The 27,174-nt window shown below is 42.3% G+C and overlaps 1 protein-coding gene across 2 annotated transcripts in view; it reads left to right on the top strand.

Annotated features, from left to right (window-relative positions):
* Positions 1 to 9,260: 9,260 nt before the first annotated feature.
* The window catches only part of CDON (cell adhesion associated, oncogene regulated), a 97,748-nt gene continuing 79,834 nt past the window's right edge, over positions 9,261 to 27,174 (top strand). For both annotated transcript variants that reach the window (XM_069565434.1, XM_069565433.1), the window contains exons 1-2: positions 9,261 to 9,687; positions 11,418 to 11,565. The gene's annotated coding sequence lies outside the window, so the exon portion shown is untranslated. The remainder of the gene's footprint in view (positions 9,688 to 11,417; positions 11,566 to 27,174) is intronic.

Genomic DNA, 27,174 nt, shown 5'->3' with positions numbered 1-27,174 from the left:
GGCAGAGGTGCTATTGTGTCTTTCTATGAGCGCTAAGCTAGTGATAAACAAATAGAGAAAGCTTGATAAGCATTTGTGTGGGTCTTTGGCTGCTCAAAGAAATGGTGAGAAGATACATGTGTCTTCCTGGGACTCCACCCAGGAAAGCAGCAAAGTAGGAAGTATGCACAAAGAAGTGTAGAATCCTGATAATATCCTCTAGGCACTTAGTAATGTCATTGAATAATTTCATTACACTTAATCAGCACTATGGAGAACTATGGCAGTTTCAATGTTTACAGGAAGAGAAAGAAATAGAGGAAAAGAGGACAGTAGAAGGATAACGATGAATTCATCTCCTTCTAGCCTTTGCCTTGTTTTTTCCAAGTGTTTGTTAAGCTCAGCACCTTCTGAGCTATCTCTGAGACAGCCATGGGTGGAAGTGTGCACTGACCCAGGCTCAAGAGGAAACACAGGGCTGACTCCCCAGACTGGGGCTGCTGATCTTGGTAGAAAGAGAATTTTGAGAATGGCCACCTTCCTGGTGACTCCAGATGGTCGCAGGGCTCACCAACAGGAATCCAGCCGGGCTGAACATCTCAAAGACATTCTGAAATGTTTCCTGTGTAGGAGAATGGTGAAGCTAACCTCTGGGCCTGGAAGGGGACTAGGCTGCAAGATGTTGACATGGGGAGAGAAGGGTAAAGAAGGCCTATGAGAGAAGTGAGCTATCTCTGAGCCAGCCTCATGCGTGGAGGCAGCGGATTGGACCTGATGGGCATGTATAGCCCCTAGAGGCTTGGTTCTGATGGTTGAAAAGGAAATGATCTCACTGCGGAAAAAAGTCCCAGAGTCCTGACATTCTGCATCGCTCTGGCTTATTTTGGGACTTAAGTCTCAATGCCCCCATGTCCATTCCTCCCTTCCTTTTGCAAAAGGCCCCACAGTCCTCCTCTTCCAGCATTTCGAAAAATGCTAAGCACAGATCTCCCCAGGCACAGTCCTTTAATCAAGGTGGAAGCCCTTTGTGAAGGGGCCCAAGAGAAGCTGGGCTGCAGGAGGGGCTAATTGGCTCAGTGTTGAGCCTTTTGACAAATCCGTGAACTGAATACAAAGAGAATGGGCCAAGAGATGTTTCTGAATGCAGGTGAAGTCTGAGACATCAAGAGGGCCTGCGAATGGGTTCTCATGCCCACACCTAGTCTGGGACCATGTAGGGGGTGGAGGTTGCTAATTTCAGTTCCTAACACATTGCTGGTCAGGAGATTAGTGGCCATAGGGCAAGCAGAGAAAGGGTGTGTGTGTGTGTGTGTGTGTGTGTGTGTGTGTGTGTGTGTGTGTTAAATCGCTTTAGTCCTGATTTTTTTGAGACCCTTTGGATTGTCGCCTGCCAGGCTGTTTTGTCCATGGGATTCTCTAGGCAAGAATATTGGAGTAGGTTACCATACCCTCCTCCAGGGGATCTTCCTGACCCAGAGATCGAACCCATGCCTCTTACATCTCTTGTATTGGCAGGTGGGTTCTTTACCACTAGCACCACCTGGGAAACCCCCTGAGAAAGGGTGTGTGTATGTATGTGTGTGTGTGTGCGTGTGCACGCGCGCACGCACACGCTTGGTTCCTCAGTCATGTCTGACTCTTTGCAACCCCATGGACTGTAGCCCACCAGGCTCCTCTGTTTGGCCTTACATGTAGGCAGCACAGAGCCAAACATGTGCTGTGATCTGAACGGCGGTGGAGGAGGCAGAAGACCCCAAAGCCAAAATATCTCCAGGGGTGTCTGCTGTAGCACTTGGAAGTCTGCTCCTATAGAGTGATGGCCTGAGATCCCAGGAGAACCAATTATAAAGCTGGTCTCAGTTACTGACCCCTTAGATTGAATTAGCCTGAAAACACGCTGAGAAGCCCATGGCCAGTTTACACTGGCAGCTTGGAGCAACGTGGAGAAAATCTGTGACTGTCTGCATCCCACTCCCTCGTTAACTAAGGGTCCCTGGTGCAGGGAGGCGAGGGACAGTGAGCAAGAACACAGTGTGAATTGTTCTCCATCCCCACCACCACTCGTAAACCTCCTTCCCTGGTAGCTAGCTCCCAGTGGCTCTCTCCTACTTGCTTCCCTCCCTTTTGGGTATAAGCATGAATGTAAAGGCTGAATCCAAAACTCAAGGGGGCTTCTCCAGGCTCCTATCTCTGTCCCAAGTGGCCGGAGTCCCCAGCTCTCCTCCCCTGATGTCTTCTTCCTATCTGGGCCCTGGAGCCTGGTCTCTGTAGCCCTTACGGAAGTGGTAAGGCTGAGACGGTGATGCAGGGTCAGAAACAAAGAGTTTCTTTCTTTTTTTTTTTTTTTTCCACAGAGAATTTTGAGGGGGCAGTGAAACTATTCTATGTGATATTATAGTGGTGGATATATGTCATTTTACATTTGTCCAAACTCATAAAGAGTTTCCATCCCTCCTGGAAAATGTGGTACCCAGAACTCCCAGGATGGGACAGACAGTATTGGGGAGCAGGTAGCTGGTAAATGACCTGGTCAACATGTGGTCAAGGGAGAGGGCAGGACGCGGAAGAGGGGACACGGGAAAGCATGGTGGCTAGTACAAGGCATGAGGAAGAGGGAGGCACAGGGACTCAGGGAGCTCTGTTAGGAGTGGCATGTTAGCACTGAGGCTCTCTGGATATACTTTGAACCAAGCTAGAGAAAATACTTGGTTAGGTAGAGTGCAAGCAAGACTAAGGATGAGGAGTCATGAGCTCGCTTGTCTTTTTATGTAGGTATGTGATAATCTGGTTAACAAGCACCATAGAAGGCTTGCCGTGTGCCAAGCTTATCTCATCCTCATAACAGGCTTCTAAATTTATTTCATTTACGGATAGCTATTCATATGAAGAGCAAGTATAATCCTTGTTACTAAAACGTGAACCATCAGGACACAGATCATTAATTCACATGTGCTCACTCTTCCACTGCTCATGTAACATGGTAGTTGTTCACAATGAAAGCAGAGAGAGAAAAAAAACATAAAGCAGAGAGAGAAAACTTTAGTCTGGGGGAGGAGAATTCACAGTGATTTTTACCATGATGATAAAGGTAATAATAGTAGCTATTTTAAATTACTGATAATGTTTTTATTGTTTCAAAGCCCATTGCTTTGTATGCATTATTTCATTTAATCCTCACCACAGTCATAGGAAACAGGTACCATTATTACCGTTTCGCAGATGAGAAAACTGCTGCACAAAGCCTAAATAATTTGTCTGAGAGGCAAGTCAGTTTTTGTCACATTCTTTGCTGCTGATTTAAGAAATAAAATCATCGATGAGGAACCGTGGCTGTCTAAAGCAAGCTGGTGCATATAAAGAGCAAACACGCTGCACCAGCTTTCATTACAGACCTGTCTTTCTCTTTCCTGTAAAATGATCTCCACATTCTTTGCTGGTGCAAAGGAGATGTGTAAAGTCATTTTCTCCCGACCTTGTGTGTGGGTAAATTAATCTGGCGTCACAAACCCAGTCACAGCGTTAGGTGATCTGTGTGTAATGGGTTTAGGCCGTGAGCCTCCGGAGCTTAGCCTGCTCAGCATTAAAAAGGCCACAGAAATCTCTCTCTCCGTGAAATCCTCTTGCACACATTCAGGAAATGTACAAGACAGTGAGGGTACAGTCAACCTATTGGAATTTCTTTTTGAAGAAAAAAAAAATATCTCTCAGAGGAAAACTGTTGATGACCCCCCTCCGAGCCTTGGTAGGGAAGTTATCCTGCAGTCATTCGATGTGAAATTCCAAAGGCTTGGAGGAGGGTCAGCTCCCCTAATAACATGTCAATATTAAATTACATCATAAATAATCAGAACTTCCTGCATATTTAACGGGAACTTTGTTGTATAAATTTGGAAACCATCCAAAGGGAGACAAGCGACTTTTGTTATTGTTTAGCCCTCTGGGCCCAACTTCTTGTGGGATTTGGTTGTTATTTTGAACTTTGGAACCTTTAGCAGAGAGAAAGGCCCTAAACCAATTGACTTTTAGATGGTCATTTTCCCTTCCCTCTTTCAGTTTTAAATCGGTTAATTTTTTTCTTATGTAAATAAGATCCAATAAAATCCAAAGCCATGACCAACATCAAAACCTGTGAAATCACTGTTTGGTTTGAAAACCTTTAACAGACCGAGCCAGCTTGGTGATGACCAGCTCTGACCACTCTTGCTTAAGAGGGACACTCTGACATTTGCCACGTCTATCAGTCATTTCTTCTTTTTTAAAAAAGACTCATGTATTTACTTATTTATTTGGCTGCACCAGATCTTGGTTGCGGCATACGGGATCTAGTTCCCTAACTGGGGATTGAATCCAGGCCCCCTGCATTGGGAGTACAGAGTCTTAGCCACTTGACCACCCGGGATGTCCCTTACTAGGTCATTTCCAGCCCAAGAATATTTGAGAGGCTCATAACATTCATTTTGGTTGGTACCAAATCCAACCAGTAAGGTCTGATTTTCTACCATAAGATACGATACAAATATAAGTTAACTACTCTTATGACCCAAAAAAGAAAGTCTCAAGTTCATGATACAATTCAATCCTTCCCCTGTGGCCCCGATTGCCCTCAATAACTCCACCTCCCACCGCTCCTAAGTACTACTCTGCTCTCATCCCCTGGGCCACTCACTGTCCAGAACCTTCCTTCCTCTTTCCATTCTGCCCCCACAGCTTTGTTCCCTGTGCCCCTCACTCATCGCAGGGAACCCTCCCCATTTCTCTACTTCTCTCGGAGTCTTCCCAGCCTCCAGGCTGAGGTCACGTTCTCCTTCCTTCTTAAAGCCTTTCTACCTCCCCTGCAATCGGGTGCTGTTTCTGTATTCACCATGTTCTGAGGTCCTAGCATGCATCCGGTGCTGTGCTAGGAACTTGACGCGGGTGATCTCATTCAAGCCTGGAAAAGGGGGTATTGTTTTCATATCAAATTTGGGGGTTTTGTCTAATGATGAACACCTGAGTTGTTCTTAATCTGTCACGACCAAGGCCGCAGTGAATGACTTTCACATCAGCCTTGCAGGTGCGTGTAGGAGAGTCTGTAGGATAGATTTAGAGGCTGGGACTGCTGGATCAAAGGGTGATAGCATGCTGAATTTTTATAAACATCTTCCGATTTTCTACCCTGGTGGTTGTGCCATTTTTAATTCTTACCATCAATGTGTGAAAGTATACCGGGCTTCCCTGTCCATCACCAACTCCCAGAGCTCGCTGAAACTCATGTCCATCGAGGCAGTGGTGCCATCCAACATCTCATCCTCTGGCGTCCTTTTCTCCTCCTGCCTTCAATCTTAAGTTACAATACAAATAACTATTTGGTTAATACCAAATGAGCAGGATGCCGCCAAGCACAAGTTTTCAGCCCAGCTTGAATATCATTAACTCGGTGGTCTTGCATTTTCTGTACCTCCATTTCCTTGTATATAAAACAGGCAAATTTGGAGACAAGTGAGGGGGAACATGTTACCCCCCTGGCCACTGCTTTCTGATACATCACAAGAGACATAGCTGGTCCCTCACCAGGTGCTCCAGCTTGGCAGTGAGAGTTGCCTCCAGTGGGGATAAACTGAAAAACCAACCCTTGGAACAGGACATGGATAGACAAGGAATCTACCTGTGGTGTTCTTGCCATACCCTTCTCATGGTCATAGGGAAGATAACATACCTGCACTTTTGGGTTTGGTCATTTCTTTCCAGCTCTCAGCCCAGATTTTGTGACTGATGATTTAAATTATTTTCTGACGAATATTGCACATTAATCTCCTTGTGCACATCCTGCAGCACAGCTCCAAATTTGGATCAGTCTAGTGCTGTCTTTCCCCTCATGCCTGAGCAGTTAAATTTTGATAAAGTCATGCAGATTCCATCACTACAAATTCACCATCTCCAATCTAAGCCAGACCCTCACTATCCCTCATCAATCCCATTAATGCTTTTCAACTTTCAATTTTCAACTCTCATTTTTCTAATGACTATTCCAAACCCCCATCACCTTCCCCAAGCATCCTTTTCAAGTCTTACACCTTGAGCTCTCTAAGCAACCCACCCTCCAAATTCATCGGGATAATTGAAGGCTTTAGATATCAGAATTTTAGAGATCTATCCTTGGCCACATTTTTCTAAGATTCCATATTCTTCCTGAGGCTTCACCTCTACTTTCATAGTGTAAAAACTACTCTTTATTGATAACTTTCAAATCTAGAACCTGCAGCTTGGACTCGTCTGTCTAATAGACACTTTTACTTGGAAGGTCCATGGACACCTCAAACTCAAAAGTATCCAAATCAAACACTATTGTTCCTCTAAAATCCATCTCTCGCGCAGGGCATGGCTCTCTTCCCGAGTACCATGGGTGTAGAGAGAGGGTCACCAACTTCTCAAGCTAGAAGGCTGATATCATCCTCAAGTCCTCTCTCTTTTTTACCTTCCACATGTCATCAGGTTCCAAATCCTGCCAAGATTTCCTCTTGTTTCTGGAATTTCCTTTCTCTTCACTTTTCTACAGTTGATCCAACTGGACAGCCTGGATTGCTTTGGAAGCTTCCAAATTGTCTGATCTCAGGCTTGGATCCCTTAAATCTGTCCTTATAGCTGCTGCTTGGTGATCTTTCTAAACATGAATCTGCCCATATCACACTCCCCACTGCACTGACTCCCACAGTCTACAGAATCGAGTCTCAGCTGCTTGGCATGACATGCACGGCCATCTGTGATCTGGCTTTAGCTTCCTCCTGCAATTCCTTTCCTTACCAGTCTCTACCTGACCCCTCACACTTCAATCACAAATGAGTATTTGCAGTTCCTTTGAGCGGCATCCTTTCTTGCCTTTATTCATAACATCCCCTCTGCTAGACCACCCTCCCAATTCCTTCACCTGCACCTGGCCAATCCTACTGTCCTTTAAGGCTTAGTTCGTGGATCACTTCTTTTGAGAAGCCTTTCTTGACAAGCCACTCTCCACTCTCCCCAAACTCTAAACTGGGTTAGCTACACTGACCCTGTGCTCCCACACCTTGCTTGTTCATTGCACTGAAGATGTTTCAACATACTTATCCACTGATGGATCAGTATCACAATTAGATTGTGTACTCTTGCAAGCTTGTGTTGGGTCCTATTTCTCCATGTATCTCTTTGCCTAGGAGTGGCATAGAGTAGGCGCTCAATGATAATACTTGTAAAATATTACTTTACATTTGTAAGTGAACAAAGAAGTGAATAATTCATTAATGGGAAAGAAATTTGCCCCTGAAATGAATTCTCCACTTTACAGCTAAGGGAGCAAGGGAGTAATCAGCATCCAGAAACATCATAATTATTTCTCAGGCCTGATTAAGAGTAACAATACCATGCGTGTGTGCTGAGTCGCTTCAGTCATGTCTGACTCTTCACGACCCTATGGACTGTAGCCCACTGTCCATGAGATTCTCCAGGCAAGAATACTGGAGTGAGTTGCCATGTCTTCCTCTAGAGGATCTTCCCAACCCAAGAACTGAAGCTGTTGTGAACTGAGCCTGCCTCTCTTACATCTCCTGCATTGGCAGGCAGGTTCTTTACCACTAGTGCCACAAACAGGCATAGTAATATTCAAAGGTCACTATGAGTCTTGGGAAAGCCCAGAATCAATGAGGCTCCAGGAGAGAACCCTCAAGAACCTGTAGAGGAACTGCTACGGGATTCTTAGAGTGCTGCAAGAAACCTGCAGGATTTCCATCTCATTCATACAAAACTCTCAGTTCAAATAAACCTTCACTGTTTACAGGACATCTTATTTACCGATTGAAAAAATCATGTAATATACCTTAAGTTAATAACGTACAGACTCGGTTTGAATAAGTAAAAAATGAAACAGTAGAGAACAAAGAAGTAGAGTTCTTTTTTCCCTCTCCTATACTTGACTTTCCTGGTGCGATGCAGTCCATGGGGTCGCGAAGAGTTGGACATGACCGAGCGACTTCACTTTCACTTTTCACTTTCATGCACTGGAGAAGGAAATGGCAATCCACTCCAGTGTTCTTGCCTGGAGAATCCCAGGGATGGCGGAGCCTGGTGGGCTGCCTTCTACGGGGTTGCACAGAGTCGGACACGACTGAAGCGACTTAGCAGCAGCAACAGCATACTGACTTTCTTAGGACCCGATGCTTTCATAAAACCCTGGATGCAGCGAAAGAAAAAAAACTAAACTGTCTGAACACCACCACACTTTCATAGCCTTTGCTTGTGAAATTCAATTAAGAAGGCAGTGAAGTGAAAGTTGCTCAGTCACGTCTGACTCTTTGCGATCCCATGGAAAGTTAGGAATGTCATATTTCTCCTGATGTTCAGAACTGAGTGTTTTTGAACTTCAATTATCATTAGAGCCTTTTTTGTAGTTAAATAGTAAGTGACGATGATGGTAAAAAAAATTAACTGCTATTATTATTATTACTATATAGAGGTTACAATCCTCGAATGCCCATGCTGTGGCAGGTGCTTTCCACTAAGTATCATACTTATGCTTCACAACAACCTTTTAAATACAGTAGAAATTATTTCCTCCTTTACTGTTTTAACAACTGAAGTTCAGCGAAATCAGATCACTTGGAGCACGTCCAAAGGACAAGTTGGGAAGACTCTGGGGCCAAAGGCCGAGGTGGTTGCACGAGGCGACGCTGAGCCTCTCCTAGTCTCTGGGAAGTTTTGTTACCTGCCTGCGTATATGTGAAGGCAAGAGCGGGAGAAGCGATGAATCCGAGGAAGATTCATCGCCTAAGAATCTAAATACTAAACGTAGGGCAAAGGCGAAGGAACCAAAAGCGGCGGGAAGCCGGAGCCATAAGGCAGACTCTAGGTACGAGCCAAGAGAAGGGATGGACCGGCTGGCTCCGCAGACAGCTTAGGTGAAGGGATGAGGGGCGGGGCCTGGGCGGGGAAACCGGGGACCGTGTAACCCAGTAGTGCTCGTGCTCGAGCCCAGTAGTGGACCGCCCCAAAGGCCGCCTCTCCCGGGGAAGTAAAGGTGAGGGGAAAGGGCGTGCAGGCATTATGGGAAATTCCGAGAATTGCTAAGGCAGCTCATCCTTCCCCATCCTAAACCAAAGCACAGACTGTGCTCTCCTTTCCTGGGGGCGCTCCCTTGTGGCGCAAGCAAGAGGGGGACAGGGAGACGGGCCTGCCCGGAGCGCACTCCCCCTCCCCCCCGCTCGTTGGTACGGCCCGTCCCCCCGCCGCTGATCTGGCAGGCTGCGCGCGCACCCTCCGGCGGGGCGCGGGCCGGCGGGGAGCTGCGGCCTCCGCGGCCCGGTTCCCTCCTCCCGCTCCTCGCGTGCTGTTCGCTGGCGCTGCGCCCGCCGGGTGACGCGCCCGCGCGCCTTGGCGGGGAGGAGCGCGGCCGCGGGGGCGCGCCCCGGTGACTCCGCCCACCTACCCCCGCCTCCCCTCCCCTGAGTCCCGGGCGCCCGGCTCGCGCGGCTTGGTGCGAGGAGATCGGGACCCCGAGCCGCCCGCCCCCGCGCCCTCCGCCCCGGCGTGCGAGGCGCCGCGCCCTCCCGCTGCCCTGCCCGGTGCATGGAGGGGTCCGTTCGGATCGCAGCCGCCGCCGCCGCCGTAGCCGCCGCCAGCGCGCGGGGGATGACCTGGGGGTGGCTTTCGGAGCCGGCTGCCGCGCAGGAGGTCTGGGGGCTTAGCCAGCCTCGCTGAGAGGTGCGGGGGTGGGGTCGCACCTAAGGGTGGGCGGGAGGGCTGGCCTGGGGACACTGGGCTTGGGCGTCACGAGGCTTGGGAGCTGGAGGTCCGGGGGAGCGGGCTGCCCGGGAGGGCTGGGGTCCAGGCTGCGTGCGGCGTCTGGAAAGGGTAACTGAAGGATGCGCAGCGGGGAGCTCCTAGGTTCCCGGTCCTAGGGACCCTGAGCCACCTCGTGGAGGAGGCGGAGTGAGGTGTCAGTGACACGACGCAATCTCTTTGACAATGATCCGCTGGGGCAGGTGAGATGAAGCATAGCGGGGTGCAAGGGGCGCCGGGCATGTTTTCCCAAGGGAGCCGGATCTCTCGCCTCTCTCAACCTCCATCCCCGCGGAGCGCCGGAGAGAGACAGTGATTTATGTGTAGGGAGAATCAAGAGAAATTTCCTGCACAATGTATCTTTCTCTGCCTTCACAGACCCAGTGACTTCCCAGCCCCAGGGAGCGTATTTTTTCCTTCTCCTCTGTAAAGCATTCTGTGGATTGCATTATCATTTGCTAAATACATTACAGCCCGCTATTTATTTCACTCTGCAGCTTCCAGACCTTTGTTGCATTCTCTCCACATCTAGGAATTTCAGTAATAAATCACCGAGGGGCTAGAGAGCCTCTCGCCCTTCCCTTCATTGTTCTCCCCAGCCCACCAAATCAGGTGGAAGGCTCTCCAAAAAGAGATTTCTCCAGAATGCCTGTTTTTCCCAGTTCAGACTCCAGAGGGTGGCAGGTGCCTGAAGGGCAGGCTGCCTTCCAAGTTGGCATCTAGAATTGAGGGAACCTCATTAACCTCTGTGTCCTTAAATCAGACACCTTGAGAAATAGAAGACTGGACTAAAAGGAAACATGAGATAGAGTCTCAGGCCAGTGGCCAGTAAAGGTGAACAAGGCCAATTCTCCTTCCTGGCCTCACTGATGCCCCGAGCCGCAGACTTGCCAGCTGACTCTTGGCATACGTAGTGGACAGTGTCTGGTCGGAGAGGGTGGGAGGGGACTGGAGCATGAAATGGGTTTATTCTCAGTATAATTCTAAACAGTCTATTACATTTTATAGCTCATTTTTTTGGGGGGTAGTCTATTTTAGCTGAGAATATGGGAGTAGTTCAACTTTTAGGACAAGATGAAAGCGGCCTCTAGAAAATTTCTGGGAAATCTAAATGAGTGCTTAACTAGAAAGCATTCTTAGGACCCAGAGAGGCACCAAATGCTGTAGTTTCTGTTTTGCAAATGTGGAAATAAACTGCCTCATACTCTAAGTTATATGAGAAGGATGGAGAAAGCCTGTTTCATTTCGTAAAGACGTGCCCTGGGTGTGTGTTTGGCAGCGTGTGGAGCAGAAACATTTATATTTCTGTAAAACGCACGCACGCCTGCACGCACATACACACACACGTGTATATTGTTTAGCTTTCATGCAAAAACTCGGATATAGTATTTGGGAAATCTGTCTTTGTTTGAATAGTTTAGTCAACCAGGAAAATCAGTTACTGGAGGTACTGTGCTATTGTTTGTGTAGTAACTCACTTGGGACGCCTTGATTGATTGCCATGGTTCTCATCAGCCTCCTCTTCTGTGGAAAGTACTTAAACAGCTCTGACCCTCCAGCCAGGAAGCACAGAGAACCCTTAGGACTTGGAGCGTACAGATCTACCTTGTGTAGGTCGGCTTCTAAATCAGTGTTACTTGTCTTCTTTGCAGGTGGCTTGACTGTGCATGGAAGGAATTAAGTTCATTTTAAGAAAGGACACCTCCCCCCCACCGTCCCATCTGTAAGGTATATGTAAAGAGGAAGTCTTTATGTTGGAGTAAGAACTTCTGCCATAGGGCTGGGCTCCAAGAATTTCAGGTAAAACTTGTTGACTAGTTCTCATGCTTTCTTTTTCTTTCCCCACTTTTGCCCTTAAGCTTTTGTGACTTTCTAGATGATTTCATTAATGGTTTTGTCAAAATGGAAGTTGAAGTATAATATTGCTTTCAGAAATGTTTCTTATGCAGACGTTTGGACTAAAAATCTGTTTGTAAGATATTTAGGTACTGTTTGTAAGTGGATCGGTACTGTTTTTAAGAAAAATACTAGAGAAATGATCTCAAGAATTAAGCCTTGTAGCAAAATCAGGCTGGAGATCAGAAATTTAAAACGATTAAGTGAAAAATTTGTTATTTTTTAATACATTGTTACATTAGCTATTGCCTTGTAGTTGGCATTTCTACTGTGTAAGAGTGTAGCTAAGGCAACACATCAGAAGAGAAGCCTTGACGTCTACAGATAGTCTTTCTATAGACATATGATCTTACTACTTAATAGAAACTAATTAGATTAGAAAGGAAATTTGGAGTCTGGTTGGTAAATAGATTGCTCTGAAGGACTTGATTTAATGTGGGTTTTGATGGGTGCTTTTTTTCAAGAAATTTTATTAACTTGAATTAGAGAATGTTTTATTGTTTGTATTTTAAATTTTACATTATACATAAACATTTCATTGATTTATAAGCACTCCATTTATAAATGTTGTATATATGGTACTGACTCATTTTTCAGGAGAACGGAAAGGAGAGCTTGACTCTCTTCAATTACAATGAAGAGATAGTATATGGGATATATTTAATTTTACTTTAAATATATTGGATTACAATTAAATGAAAAACTGGTTTGTTGGTTTTTTTTAATCCCTCAAGTTCTCCCTCATTGTCTGTGCTCTTTCCCCCCATTGTCAGGCTTAAAACATACAGTATCATTGTCATCTGTCCCCTGAATAATGGTCCTGAGGTGATATTATTAATGTGGCTTTTTAAAATCAAACTAATTATACTTGCCTAAAAGAGCCACATGTGTGTGATTCTAGCTGCCTGGTGCCTTTTGAGAGCCCTGGAGACAAGCTAGTGAATAGAGCTGAAAATTCATTCTGTATTTGATTAAATGGAACAGACTTGCTGCTCCTTACCCCAGCAGGGGCGATGAGATCTCTTGATCCCCGAAGCGGCTCCAAGACCCTGGGAATTCCATTAGCGAGCACCTGAGGAATTTCTGCCCTGCAGTGCCTTTTTTGTATGTGTGTATGTGTGTGTGTGGAGAGGGAGGGGAGCCGAGTGGTGATGGGGGAGGGGGGCGGGTGGGGTGGTAGTGGGCGTGGGGATGGAGAGAGGCTACGTTAGAAGACTCCATATGTTAGCGGATCTAGCATCAAGGCAGGACTTAACAGCTTATCTTGTAAGAGAAGAGCCCAACCCATAGGCAGATTGCTGGCCAGGACTTTCTTAGCAGCACGACTGTGGTGATGCGTCTTTACCCTGCAGTGCATGCCACTGTAAGTACAGAAAGTCACTTTTCTGCTTTCCCTCTGAAGCACAAGCATATACACGTTGCAGACCTGGTAAGTTTTCTCTGAATGATCTTTTGATAACTATGTAAAATCATGGTACAGTTCGGTCTCGCCTGTAAGGGCCGCTTTATTGTTTTAGTAACTTTTTCAGCCAAGAGCAGAATCAGACTTTTCTGTGAAGCAGAGTGTTTTGCAGAGATGAAATGCTTGTTTGAATAGGCATATTTGAGTGTGCTGTCTTGTTTTTATATAACTTTTATTGTGTTTTTGTAACATTATCACAGAATTTACCTTCGTGCAGGGTATGTCTGTCTCTTCTGTTGTTTTTTGAAAAATTCTCTCTGATTGCTAGGATTTTTTAAGACATCGCTTTGCACACTTGCCAGCGGCCACAAATAAATGAAAATATATCTATCAGAAATGTTCTGTAAAATCTTTGGAGCAAAATTTTTGAGAAACATCAGCATGTCTCTCCATTCCACCCCCGCCCCAGCCCTCACCCCACCCTTCTTCCCCTGCCCCTGAATGATTTTTGAATACACACGCTCTTTCAGACTATGAGCCCAGTTTGTTTCTTGTGTGTTTTTCAAGGAAGAGCAGTTCTGAATCTTGGACGTTCTACTTAATTAATTTTCATCTTCCAAGAATAGTTAAAAATGAGTGTGAATTCCAGTGTTTGTAGCTTTCAACTAGAGCAGAGAGCAGTAGCCTATTTGATGGTTAATTTGATAGATTTTGTTTCTGATTAAAATGTTGTGTGTCACAGATCTCTCCATCCGATTCCTGTGTAGTCCTCTGCTAGACCCTCCTAAATGTTTAACACTAAGTGTTTAAAAAATAAAGAAGTCTTTTAGAGAATATGTTTAACTTTTTTTCCTACCTTCTTCCTGGGCTTGCATTCTACTAGTATGGCCAGATTGAAAAGGCTCTGGAATGAATGGGAGTAAACACTAAAGTTAGCATTGGGCCCCTCTCTGTGCACAGTTGTTCAGGAACTTTGCTGTGTGGTGTATTTTGATGGCCAGAGATAATAAAAACTATCCCAAAGCAGATTTTGTTTTGCTACCTGTCAGTTGGAATGTGAGTCAGGACTTCAGTTCTTGAGAACCAGTGCTGTGCTTTTAACCATAAAGTTAGGAAATTGTCAAGTTCCTTACTTGAGAGGGGGGAAAATACGCAGGTTATGTTACTGAACTGAGACATATTCTGCTTACATTTGGTTACAATATTTTTATATTGCTCTTGTGTAAACAGAATTAAGAAACTGACATACAGCTTGCTTTTCAGTCATTCTTAGATTAGCTCATCTCTTTTTATTTGTGTGAGCTGGGAAAGTGATTTTTATCGAAGCCTTGATTTCCTCATCCCTAAAATGGGGCTAATAACAGTAGTAACTGTTAGCATTGTTTTTTGGATTACATGAGATACTGAAAGTAAAGCACTTGGCATATAGTAAGACCTCTATGAATGTTAGCTGCTATTTTAGGTAACTCCTCTTGTACGCATTAGTCTGTTACTTTGATCCAAAAGTGATTTCTTTTGAAGATTAAATAATGAGGAATTCTCTGACATTAGTAATAGTGGGGGCACATGGAACTGCTCTAGTTTAAGTATGCTACAGTTCTCTTCATTTTGCAATTGAGACGTAAAAGGCACTTGGAAACAATGTTGCATCCCCCCCACCCCCCACCGTTGAGGTATAATAGAAAAATGTACACAAGTGTACAGTTAATGTATACTGAGTGAACAGCCAGATGAAGTTTTATATATGCACATGTGTGGTAACCGTTACCCAGATCAAGATGTAGAACATTTCTTCATCTTGGAAGGCGCCCTGGTGCCCCTTCACGGACGTCTGCCGCCCCCAGCCGAGGACAGGTATTTTGACTAGTCTCAACCATACATGAGTTTTGCCTGTTCCTGAACTTTATAAAAATAGACTCGCATGATAAATATTCTTTATATCGGATTTCTTGCACTGTTCCTTATGTCTGAGAGCCATCTCTGTGACTATGTATGGTAGGAATTCATGCTTTTAAATTGTTTTAGCATCTTTTGCCTGTTTTGAACTTCATAGTAGTTCATTTTATTGGCACATTAGGTATGTGGTTATTGGGAAAACAAGAAAATAACAACATCTCTTCCTCAGTCATTAGAAAATGAGATCCTAGTCACTATCTTAGAAAGAACTTACATTTGTACATGAAGTTGGGTTGAAGGTTCCATCACCTTCAGTGATAGTTCCATGAACCAAATCCTTTGATAACTGCCTTCATTTGTATATGTGTTTAGAAAAGGAGAGAGGGAGCCTCAAAATAAGGACCATCTAAGGTAGCTAATAATGTTCATGCTTAGGATTTAATGTCAAAGTCAATACTTGGCATGGTGCATTCAAGGAAAGCAATAACTAGCTCAGCATTAGTGTTATATTCTCTTAGGAGAAAGCGAAACAACACAGTGGATTCTTGGGGGAAAAAAAAAATCCACCCATAGTGAAAGAAAATGGAGCAAGGATATTATTATACCGCAGGAAATTTTTGAAGAATGGGACCCCACAGTTGATTCAGGAAGAATTTTAGTCACTAACGTTCTGAACAGTTGCTGTCAGTCTCTGCCTATATGTTTGGAATTTCTATTGGTATTGGTGGAATTCCCTATTACAAAATAAGTAAACTTGATTTCACCAACCAGTGAAATAAGAATACCAAATGATATGGATGAATCAGAAGTGTGTTTTTTGTTTTTAAATTTTGGAAGGGGCTGCAGCTGAGGTTAATAGTGTGTGTTTCTGTTCTTGGAAATGTTGATGAAGCATTTTCTGGGTGTTCTGCTGGGATACAAGCCACTTCTCTCTCTGGAGACATTGTCTTTTTCAACGTTTATAATTTTATTAAATCTTCTTTTTCATAGCTCCTTGACACCAGGTCCATCTTCACATACAGCCGTGTACAGGATGGGTTCCTTTGGACTACAGGGGGCAAGTGGTCCCCTTTTCTCTTTTTTTTTTTTTCGCCCTTCCCCTCCCCTCCCCTTTTCTCTTAAATCAGAACCCCAGCAGCCAAGATTTCACTGGGGGTGGGGAGAGTTGAAATAGTGATATATGATTCATCTTTTGTCCCAGAGGGGCACTTGAAAGATGCAGATTTTGTTTCAAAAGAACTATTGACAAATAAAGCCGCCTCAGGATAGAAAATGCTCTTTTAAAGGGCGTGAGCTCCTTGTTGCTAGACATGTAGTGGTGTTTGCAAAAGATGCTGCAGAAGAAATCTCTCCTGAGAGTTGGGACCTCATGACCCTGAAAGGCCTTTTCGGTATGAGCCCATGAGACAGGCTTTCCTGAGGGGGCTGTGCTACTTAACCACCACATTCATTAGTCCCCCCTTACCCCAGGGATCACTTGCTGCAGTTTCATTTCCCTGGGATCAATCACAGTGCAAAAATATGACATGGAAAGTTCCAGAAATAAATGATTCACAAGTTGCAAGTTGTATGCTGTTCTCAGAAGTGTAATGAAATCCTTTCCCCCAACCGCTGCCACCCAAGGTCCCCAGACCTGCAGTGCTATCCTGCCACTGACATCCAGCCATTCACTTCATCACGCCTGGGTGATCCAGGCTTATCAGGAGCTGGTGATCATCCTTCTGACATATCGTCAGAAGGTCAGTACTAGCTAATTCTACATCACAGTGCCTGTTACTCGCCTCACTCCATCACATCCGGGTGGGCACTTGGTCACCTCCTACCGTCGTCATCATGAGAGCAATATTTACAACAGTGTGATATTTTGAGAGAGAGAGCCCACATTCATGTAACTTTTATTATAGCATATTGTTAAAATTGCTCCATTTTATTGTTAATCTCTTAACTGTGTCTAATGTATACATTCAGCTTTATCATAGATATGTATGTATAGGGAAAAACAGTATAAATAGGGTTCAGTACCATCCACAGCTTCAGACATTCACTAGGGGCCTTGGAATGTATCCCCTGTGGATAAGCAGGGGTGGGGGGAGGGCAACTGTACATAAATTTGGAGGGAAAAATTGTGTAAAGTTCCAAACAACCATTGGATAAATAAAATTTCTCAAACCAGCCCTAGTTTAAAGTTGAGGACTGCCTCTTCTTGTTGACCCTTTCACTTTAAATGTAATTTAGTTTATCAGTAACAAGTAAATGTCAAATATTCTTTTTTACTTAAAGAGAAAACGGGGCCCTTTCCAGTATTCTAAGTATCATTAGCAGAAATGAGGACACTTTACAAGTATCTACTACCTTTTTAGGTAGGTACACACCTGAGTTTACTTGAAGCTCCACCACTGGCCAAGTTAATTCTCATTCCTACAGAGAATTACGAGGCTTCCCAGATGGTTCAGTGGTAAAGAACCTGCCTGCCAATGCAGGAAAGACAAGAGGATTCGATACCTGTGTCGGGAAGATCCCCTGGAGAAGGAAATATCAACCCACTCCAGTATTCTTGTCTGGTAAATCCCAGGGACATGCAGAGTCACTGATCTCACTGGATTTTTAAGGGCAGAAGTGTGTAATTAAGATTGAAAGAAAGCTTTGGATAAAAAAGAAAAGTTTAAAGTTAGAGATATTAGGACTTCTATCATCACATTATCACTGGAATGCTGGTCAAACATTTAAGATGTTTAATTTTGTTCTGTGCTGTTATTTTGTGCCTGGAGAGCTGATGTCAGATATTGTCTGTGTTTTAAATACGTAGTATTAGAGGAGTTTTCCCGTATTTCTGGCACTAAAAAGTACATTCTGCCTTCTGTCTCTTGCCAGGAAAATTTATAACAGTTATTGGCTTTTTAGGTATCAGAATAACAATAATTAGTATTTTCTCTTTTACTACCATTTGAAATCTGTTCAGTGAGTAATTGCCTGGTTGGAGGTGAAACTGGCAAAGGGGACGGATGTCTAATGGATAAAATACTACTTTTATCAGGCCATGAAATTACTGTAGTGACATCAGAACTTGGCAGCCTCTTGTATTCCAATAAAAAGAAAAATAGCATCATAAGCTAGGGATGAGATTTTTCTTGCCCATTTATTTTGGATTATTTTCATAGTTTTAGCCTCAGGGCGTGTGTGCAACAAAATAGCACAGTGAATAACAGGCAGTAAGAAGGAGGGAACATAGCTTCAGCTGGAACGGACATGCTGTTCTTCACTCACCTCTGTTTCAGCGGTTTAAACTTCCGCCTAGATTGGTGAGTTTTAAGTCATGAGAGTAAGTATGAAGAATCCTCCTCTATGAAGTAAAGTTAAGCTTCATTATATTGGAAAAAGTTTGATAATTAGCTGTTGAAATGGTCATATGAGGGGGAATGTCTAAATGTGATTATGAGTGGGATTGTGTCAGACAAGTGCTGTTTACTCCAGTAAACACCAGTAAAGTGGCATTGTTTGAATCTAGTGTTTCCTCCTGCCTGTTCATTCTTGAAATTAGGCTAATTAGGCTTTTAGATATTGCCATGATTTAATGACAACTGATGCACCAGGATTTCAAATTGGTTTCCATGCATCTGAACATGTTCCAGTAGATCTTGGGACTGCTGAATCCTGGGAAAATAGTTTTATGTTCCTTAATAGATTATTAAACGCCCAAGTAGAACCACACTGGTCTTACCATGTGTTGTGTCCATAAATTACCATGTGGGTTCTCCTATTCTGATCACTTTTTAAACCAGGTCATTTTATTGTTTCTTCCATTAAGTCTTAGATGGGCTTCCAAAATGAAGTTACACACTTTGTTTTACAATAAGAAGGATTCTAGTACGGATGGGTTAGATTTTAGACCTAATTCTGCGTTTTCACTCCTCCTGAAGAACATATTTTCAAGTCATGTTATAATCTGATTAGAATTGGTCCTGACCTCTAAATCAGTTCTTTTGATTCCTATTTGTTGAATATTAGGCATACTTCCTTTACTACGGTCAAGTCCTTTTTGAAAGTAAAACAAAAACAGATCAAACTTCTACTCTGAATCCCTAATTCCAAGCTCTAGTTATTAAGTGATTCATGTTTTGACTGTAGATCCATATAAATGCCTTTCATAGAATTTTCTTCATACATTATAGAGCCAAAGTTGTTTTTTTTTAGCCTCATGGCTAAAGCCAATTTTGAATCATTCTAAGATGGGTTGTTAACTGTGGTCTCCTATTAGGTTAGCCAATGAAATTGTCATTATTTGTTATTCTTTTATGTTCAAGGATGCATTTTAAAAGAGCTGTTGTCACCGTGGTTAGGCCTTAAAATAATTTTATGTTTGTCACTGTGACTACAGCTGCGGTGGGATTTTTAATTGTAAGCAATACAGCTTGTGCAGAGATTTGATAATCTTTTTTTTGCAGCATCAAATAAATTTTAGCTCAAGGATTTGACTCAGTACATCTTGTTAATGTTAATAAGGTCTTATAGCTAACTCCCAAAGTGAGTTTCTAAATATGAGCTTAGTAAGCCCAGGTTGTACCCTACCCCACAGGAAAGTAACAGTAGAAATTATTTGAAAGAAAAATTGTCAAGGTTTTACTTATTTGGAGATTTTCTCTTCCAGGTAGCCAGATTATTAGGAAAAATATAAAGAAACAATTGACCCTGTAGAACAAAGACAACCCTTGACCAGATCCGTGTTTTCTCAGCTCGGTGTTGTACACATACACTGAATACTTAATGAGTTGTGACTGTAGATGCCAGCTGGGCATGGAATCAAATTAACAGACACCACACACTAAATTCCGGAGGCCTTCAACGATCAAGAATGAGAGACGGAGTTCTGAGTTTTTCATTTGTGCAATTAAGATTTTTTTCCCCCTTCACGTTGAAATGTGAGTTTTCTGGAGAAAGAACCCATTCACTTGCCATTTCCTAGACAAACAGTCCCCAGTTGCTTTAAAAGTTCTTTCTAATTCACTGAGAAATACTAGCATCTTTGGTGCCTGAATCATCGAGAAGGATTTGTACTGCAGGAATACTTGGTCAATTTAATAGTAAACAGTGTAGGGACAAAGGAGCAAAGCATTGCTTTGGTTAAGCCAGGGGCCTTGATTGAGTGAGTGCCCTGCAGACTTATCAGAGTGATGCTTCCAGAGGATTGGGGGGCGAAAGACGGTCCTGACACTGCATGCTCAGACAGGTTGGGTAGAACCAGGACCCCCCTGGGCTCACTCAGCTCCGTGCTGAGGATTTGCTAGTTCAGTTAGATGCCTGTCCTGTGGTTCTTTTTATTCTATTTACAGAATATTTGTCTCCTGCCCTCTATTTCTAATGGTCGTTATTTCTTAAATAATTCTGTAGAGTCCTTTGTACTTTGCAGAGTGTTTTAAAATCTTTTTTTTTTTCCTGTTTGCAGTAATGTATGAAATAATAAAATTTTCGTAAGAAGGGAAGCCATGAGGAAAATAAAGACTGAGCGTTGGTTTCATACACAGGAGTTTTTAATGTAGTTCCAAGTTGGGTTAAAATATCTCTAATGTTGGAAGAGGAGATTATTTGAAACTGCGGTCTTTGTTTTTAAGCGTAATTTAGATTATAAGTGCACGTTTGTCTGACTAGGAATAGAATGAAATAGTTAAATTTTAAGGGTTTGTTTTTTTATTTTTTGGTTGTACCATGTAACTCTTGGAATTTCAGTTTCCCCACCAAGGATCGAACCCTGGTGCCCTGCAGTGAAATTGACTGCCAGGAAGTTTCTTGGTTTGTTTTTGCCTTTGACATTTGTAAACCACAAACTGCATCCTAGATTCTGTTGACCTAATGGAAGATACTAAGATAGTGAAGTAAATTTTGCCCAAGGTAAAATTGACTCCCAGGTGTTTTGTATTTTTTTAAGCTCTTTCCTCTTTAAAGAGGTCTTTTAATTTTTATTTTTCCCTCCTAGCAACAGGGATCCTTACTTTCCAACACATTTTTTTAGAGCAGGTACCTGGATTCTTAGGAACTCTTTAATGGTATATTCCAGCTGAAAATGAAGTTTGAAAGCCCTTTCCAGTTACATGCCCAGTAAGGAGAATAGCAAAGGGGGCTTTTAGAAATAAATCTCATTTTACATATACATTTTTGCTTGTGGAATAAATATCAAACCAAATTGAATGCTCTTTTTCTTAACATTGTTTCACGGTACCGCTGTGTTCTGAGCATGACAGATGAGGTCAATGCTTAATCTTATTTTCTGTTTCTTGGATATGTTAGAAAATGAATACAAACTTTGTAACTTTAAGTGATTCTTCTCATATTTCTTTTGCCAGTCATTAACTATTTCTTTTCTTTTTTAATTTATTTAAAATTGGAGGTTAATTGCTTTACCATATCATATTGGTTTTCTGCTGTACAGTAATTACAGTCATAAATATATATATATATATCCCCTCCCTCTTGAGCCTGCTTCCCAATTATTAGCTATTTCTTTTCTGTTTTATATCATTGTATGAAAGAAAGTGAAAGTGTTAGTCACTCAGCCTTGTCAGACTCTTTTGCAACCTCATGGACTATAGCCCACCAGGCTCCTCTGTCCTTGGAATTCTCCAGGCAAGAATACTGGAGTGAGTAGCTATTCCCTTCTCCAGGAGATCTTCCCCACCCAGGGATGAAACCCAGGTCTCCTGCACTGCAGGCAGATTCTCTGCCATCTGAGCCACCAGGGAAGCCCCATATCATTGTATAATATTGGCTAAAACAAATGTTGATGGTATAGCATTTAAGGATAGCTTACTTGTGTTCTTTCGTTGTAGATTAAACTAGTGTAATGAGATAGTTTAAAAGTTTTGATGACCAGATGGAGAAGGAAAGAAAGAAAAATAGGTAACTTAAAGGCAAATCTTGCCCCTCCCCCGGGCTGGAGAGAAGCTGAGTTATAAGAGCGTGGAGTCCAGCTCCTAGTTTGAGGTGTGAGGCTGTTTATTTTCACTCTGGAGCTGTATATACTACAGAAGGAAGACTCTGGCCTTGCTTAACCTAAGCAAGTCATTACTTATCTACGATCTGGCAAGCGATTTGATTAAGGTTGACAGAGCTCATATAATATCAGAACCAGGCCCTCGTAATGATTGATGAAGCTTGTCTGTAAGTTTTTTTTTTTTTGAAAGGACGAAAACAGAGCAAGAATGAATACTTGTTCAGATCTCCAACTGCCCAGTATCAGCCAAGTCTGTAATGTAATGTAGTTTTATCCTTCGGGGTTAATAGGTATTAATTTATATGTTATTTTTAATGGTATAATTAAATGGCTTTAAAAGAATATTTTTAGGTCAGTAGGTTAATTTGACTTCTACATGATTGAATTCTTGAAATTTTGGAGATCTTGCTTCACACCTTAACATTTTTCTTATGACTTTCTTTGATGTTATATATATATATTCTTTTGTCTAGTGGAATTTTTTAACCTGTAAGGAATTTTCTTATTTATTTTCTAGTGAAATTTGAGTTCTTTGCCAATTTTTGGCTTTAACCTAAGGCATTTTTACCCTCTTGCTGTCTTACCATACAACCATGATTTAGAAATTTGTAAGAGTGTCACTGAGTGTCTCTGCTAACCTTTGCTATGTGATTTGTTCCTTATTCTCATTACCAGCAGGCTCTCTGTATGACTGAAATGTGCCAGATGTTCTTTTTAATTACTGTTTAAAATTTTTTTAACTTTTTATTTTGTATTAACAAACAATGTTGTCATAGTTTCAGGTGAACAGCAAAGGGATTCAGTCATAAGTATACATGTATCCATTCTCCCCCAAATTCCCCTCCCATCCAGGGTCTCGGCAACACTTTAAATCATTAGTCTACATATAGTTCTGTGTCCAACCAAGATTTCTTGTGTTTTAATCCTTCATATGTGGCTTAGTAGAAATGAGTATAGGACCAGAAGAACTCTCTCCACCTTATTTTAAGTAAATTGACCTTAAGGAATTTCCAGATGAGTGAAACAATTGAGTTGAGAATGAATTCATTTTCTGTAAATGGAATTTTCATAACCTGGGAGCTTTCAGGCTGTTGATCATACAGGTTTAGACTACAGTAAACTCTGGAGTCACTGTGAGTGGGATCAAAGCCTGACCCCACCATCTTCTCTTGAAAAGTCCTCTATATGTCTTCTTTTCCCTGTCTGTATAATGGGATCACCTCAGTTAATCCTCACAGAGTGATAGGTGCTTGATAGGTGCTTCTTGCATGTGAGCTGTTATATTATCTGTGAGCTCTGGTCTAATAGTGACAAAATATTATTGTGATGTTGCTGAATTCGAGACGGTCATTTCAAAATAAAATGAGTTGGGATTAAGCTTTGGGGACTGTAAATGTGGAAAGAAACTAGAATTGATTCTATGTTGCTGTTATTGAGTTGGTTAGGACTTGACTTCCATCGCAGAGATTAGGTGAATAATATAATAGCTGGCGGTGATTTTCCCACATCCCCAAATAGTTGAACACATCTTAACTTTCTTACCCTAAATTTCAATTTTGTTTCTTTGCGATCTCCCCTTTCTCCTTCTCATCTCCCCAGACTCAATAGAAACATACTTTAGTACCAGGAAAATAAAATTTTAGGTATGAGATGAACTTCTTACCTAGTCTTATTGACACGTTCTTAAAAGCAAGAGCTATCTATGGTTGAAACCCTTTGTTAATTCTTCTTGATAATTTTCCCACCAAAGGTACAAATGTTCTTATCTGTGGGAAATCCCAGTGCTTTCTAGGATTTTGATGTATACATACTTAATAATGAGTTTGGCTCTTACTTCTCTTTCAAATTACTTTTTTTCTCTTGGGCTTAAATATGGTCAGAGCAGATAAACATTTAACTAGGCTTGATAGCTTTGAAGACCACCAATAAAGTACCATTCCCAAGTTATTTCTAAAAAAGAAATAGAATAGACATGCAATCATCTGATGCAAATGTTTGATTTGGAGGGGGGCCAGTGATGCACAGTCAGCCCCACCCTAGCCATACCCTTGGGTGTTTCTCCCTGGCCGGGATAAGCCCTCAAGTGACTGTTGAAGATTGAGATTTAGCAGTAGAGGGGAATCCAAAGAATTGGAGCCAGAAGTTGTGGAATCAGAACATGGAAAGGTCAGGGGCTGCAGGCGTCACTTTCTACCTGATTGTGGTCTGTCTGTCCTGGAGTTCTTTTCTGTCATCAGCAGTGACAGTTAATGCTTCAGGAAGGACATACTTTTCTGTCTTACTTTTTTGTTGTTGTTTTAAATACTCTTTTTAGTTAAGGTTTGAGAATTCATCTGTTTCTTCTACCTTACAGGTTGGCCGCATTATTGTATTTTTATTATATCACTGGAATCCGGGTTTTCAGGGAAGCACAGTAAATTTTGCAGCAATAATGAGCCTGTTTGCAGAAAAAAACATTGTACCATAACCCTAAAATGCACAGATGGGATAAAGCTTGGTTGAATTGCATTTATAGAATTTTCTTAAGGTAGTAGTCTTGGTGGCTATGGAGGTGGGTAGCATTTACAAGATTCTTTTAACCTTTTTGATTTGGGGGAATGTGAATCTAGTATTTGAAACTATAATTCTTGTCTTGTCACCCCCCATTCTCAGTTGAGATTTGCAAAGATGTATATAATCAAGGAATAAGCTTTGTGTGTGATTAGTTAACATCTTAATGGAGGTGATAATGTCCTGTGTTTTGCTAAAAAGGAGTGGACACTTAAACTTGAATAATGTGCCACTTATCAAAGGGAAAAATTTTTATAAACCTCAATATTGTTTAAAAAATGTTATTATTAACCCCATTTAATTATGTACAAAAGAAACTAGATGCAGACTTCTTATAAAACTAAATTTGCACATTGTGACAAAATCACAAAACCAAGGTAATTCAAAAACGTTAAATCTGAAAGACTGTTTTGTTGCGTTGTCAGTATTGAGTTGAATAATAGGAAGATGCACGTGTGCTAAGTGGCTTCAGTTGTGTCACTCTCTGAGATCCCTGTAGCCCGCCAGGCTCCCCTGGGATTTCCCAGGCAAGAATGCTGGAGTGGGTTGCCATGCCCTCCTCCAGGGATCTTTCCAACCGAGGGATTGAAGCTGTGTCTCTTACGTCTCCTGCATTGGCCGGTGGGTTCTTAACCACTAGAGTCACCTGGGAATCCCTAATAGGAAGACTTGGCCTTTGATTTGATTCTTTGATTTTAAGCATGTTTAACAGTATTTTTCTTTTCTTTTCCTTTTTTTAAACCTTTCACTTTTATTTTAATTAATTAATTGATTTATTAATTTATGGCTGCACCTTGAGCGGAGAAGGCAGTGGCACCCCACTCCAGTACTCTTGCCTGGAAAATCCCATGGATGGAGGAGCCTGGTGGGCTGCAGTCCATGGGGTCACTAAGAGTCGGACATGACTGAGCAACTTCACTTTCACTTTTCACTTTCATGCATTGGAGAAGGAAATGGCAACCCACTCCAGTGTTCTTGCCTGGAGAATCCCAGGGACGGGGGAGCCTGGTGGGCTGCCGTCTATGGGGTCGCACAGAGTTGGACATGACTGAAGTGACTTAGCAGCAGCAGCAGCAGCACCTCGAAGCTTGTGGGATCTAGTCCCCTAATCACGAATCACACCCACACCCCCTGCATTGGAAGCCTGGATCGTTAACCTCTGGAATGCCAGGGAAGTCCGTATTTTTTCTGTTTAATAATGAGCCTGTTTTTAACTATTGGTCCAGTATTTTGTGGGCCACTTTAAAAGTACACTCTGATACATAATACTGAAAAAAAGAATTAGAATTCATTTGATGAAGTGCCTGTATGCATTCTTATTTACTTATTGTTGATGAGCCATCATAATGTGGGATCTTTGTAGTACACGTGCTTCTAATGTTATACCATCTGCGATGTCATCTGCTTTTCAAGTTTGGTGCACTTATGCTGCCATGAGCTAGAAGATGATTTACAGTTCCTACTTTTCTTTTCACCTGTTTCAGAACTTTCTTTGAATGATATTAGGTAACATCATTTGACCTTCACATGTCACGGATATGATCCAAGAACACAAATGTAAACCGGGCATGGAAATCTCATGTCATGTCTTAATCGTTTGACTGATGACCTGGAATAAGATAACAATAATTCAAGTTTCAGCAGTGCAGAAACACAATGAAATTTTAAAAAAAAAAGAAGATTTTCATGCCTTCAGAAATTCATCTTCAGATTAAAACTAAAATAGAGAAAGAAAACTAAAACCTGGTAGATTTAAGCATCCTTCCAGAGTGAGAGGTGGCTGTGGATTCACAGTGAATTCAACGGGCATGAAAAAGAGACCTATACTCAAGGCTCTCCTTTTATTTAAGAAGCTGTGTGTAGAAAGGGTGAAGTGGAGGCCTGGGCTCACCCTGGGTTCAATCTCACCCCCATCGTTTTTTAGCTATGCAATCTTGGGGAAATTATCTGAGGACTCATTTTGTGCAGGCTACTTTGCAGGTGTTAGACATACAGAGGTGACCAAACTAGATGTGGTTCCCTTCCCTCATGGACCTAATATTTAATCCAGTTCTGGTGGAAATTTTTTACATTTATATGCCCTATAGATATCTAGCCTAGTTCTTTATTTTCACAGTGTAATGAGTCAGGTAAAACCAGCTTCTGTGCATTCCCTTCAATATTGTTTCTTGGTTACCATTTTTTCTCAGGAAATCAGATACAAATGAAAATCAAAGCCATTGCTGAAGAAGGGAAGAAATTTTATTTTATCTTTTTTAAAGATCTTATAGACAGGACCATCTTTATTTGATGTAACGTGATGGTACATAGAGAAAATTGCTTTAATTTATAGAAGATTGCAATAATTTATTATGGAAATGCTACAGATTCAGGTATGTACTTGTTCATTGATTAAATTTAATGTGCATTCAAGGAGATGTAAGGTAAGGTGAAGTCACTCAGTCGTGTCTGACTCTTTGCGACCCCATGGACCATAGCCTACCAGGCTCTCCCATCCATGGGATTTTCCAGGCAAGAATACTGGAGTGGGTTGCATTTCTTTCTCCAGAGAATCTTCCCGACCCAGGGATCGAACCCAGGTCTCCCACATTGTAGGCAGATGCTTTACTGTCTGAGCCACCAGGGAAGTCTTAGGGAAGTCAAGGAGATAATAGGGCTTCTATAACATAGTATTAGAGTGAAA

This window comes from Ovis canadensis, chromosome 21 (genome assembly GCF_042477335.2).
Source record: "Ovis canadensis isolate MfBH-ARS-UI-01 breed Bighorn chromosome 21, ARS-UI_OviCan_v2, whole genome shotgun sequence".
Taxonomy (NCBI): Eukaryota; Metazoa; Chordata; class Mammalia; order Artiodactyla; family Bovidae; genus Ovis; species Ovis canadensis.
The sequence above is the reverse complement of the archived record's forward strand: the minus strand, read 5'-3'. Positions and strand labels throughout refer to the sequence as shown.